Source organism: Trichechus manatus, unplaced genomic scaffold (assembly GCF_000243295.1).
Source record: "Trichechus manatus latirostris isolate Lorelei unplaced genomic scaffold, TriManLat1.0 scaffold00067, whole genome shotgun sequence".
NCBI classification, from domain to species: domain Eukaryota; kingdom Metazoa; phylum Chordata; class Mammalia; order Sirenia; family Trichechidae; genus Trichechus; species Trichechus manatus.
In genome coordinates this window covers 13,145,985-13,147,529 of record NW_004444003.1, presented here as the reverse complement: position 1 = coordinate 13,147,529, position 1,545 = coordinate 13,145,985, and positions in this window count along the sequence as shown.

The following is a 1,545-nucleotide window of genomic DNA, read 5'->3' as shown; positions in this document are numbered from 1 at the left end:
CGACTACCCTCTTCCAATTGTGCTGCTATTCTCACTTAAGATGAAGGCTTACAGAACAAAATACTTTCTCATTTAACAGTTAGTACACATGTTGCCCTATGACAATGGTTAACAACCTCACAACATATCAACACTATCCTTACTCAACCTTGGGTTCCCTATCACCAGCTTCCCTGTCCCCTTCTGCCTTCTGGCCCTTGTCCCTGGACAGCTGTACCTCATTAGTCCCATTTGTTTTTATTGGGCTGTCCACTCCCAGGCCAAACGGTGAACTTCAGAGATGACTTCACCACTGAGCTAAAAGGGTGTCTGGGGGCCGTCGCTTACTAGCTTTTAAGACCCCAGATGCCACTCTCCAAAGTAGGATGAAGAACATTTTCTTAATAAACTTTTTTATGCCAATTGACCTAGATGTTGCCTGAAAGCATGGTCCCCAGACCCTCGCCCCTGCTACTCTGTCCCTCAAAGTGTTTGGTTGTATTCAGGAAACTTCTTAGCTTCTCGTTTAGTCCAGTTGTGCTTATTTCCCCTGTAGTGTGTGCTGTCCTTCCTTTTACCTAAGATAATTCTTGTCTACTGTCTAGTTAGTGAACAACCCTCTCCCTCCCTCCCCACCCTCGTAACCATCAAAGATTGTTTTCTTCTGTGTTTAAACCTTTTCTTGAGTACTTATAATAGTGGTCTTATACAGTACTTGTCCTTTTGTGACTGACTAAATTCACTCAGCATAATGCCTTCCAGATTCCTCCATGTTGTAAGATGTTTCACAGATTCATCATTGTTCTTTATTGTTGCTTAGTATTCCATTGTGTGAATATACCATAATTTGTTTATCCATTCATCCACTGATTGACACCTAGGTTGTTTCTATCTTTTTGCTACCGTGAACAGTGCTGCAATGAATATGGGTGTGCATATATCTATTTATGTGATGACTCTTATTTCTGTAGGATATATTCCAAGGAGAGGGATTGCTGGATCATATGGTACTTCTATTTCTAGGTTTTAAGGAAGTGCCAAATGGATTTCCAAAGTGGTTGTACCATTTTACATTCCCACCAACGGTGTGTAAGTGTTCCAGTCTCTCTACAACCTCTCCAACATTTGTTATTTTGTGTTTTTTAGATTAATGCTAGCCTTGTTAGGGTGAGATGATATTTCATTATAGTTTTAATTTATATTTCTCTAATGGCTGATGATCATGAGCATTTTTTCACGTGTCTGTTAACCACCTGAATGTCTTCTTTGGCAAAGTGCCTGTTCATATCCTTTGCCCATTTTTTAATTGGGTTATTTGTCTTTTTGTTGAGGTTTTGCAGTATCTTAGAGATTTAAGAAATTAGACGCTGATCAGATTTGTCATAGCCAAAAATTTTTTCCCAGTCTGTAGGTTGTCTTTTGACTCTTTTTTTTTATATTGTGTTGTACTTCAGGTGAAGGCTTACAGAACAAATAGTTTCTCGTGAAACAGTAGTACACATGTTGTTTTATGACATTGGTTAACAACCCCACAACTTATCAACCCTCTAAATTCTCAACCTTTTT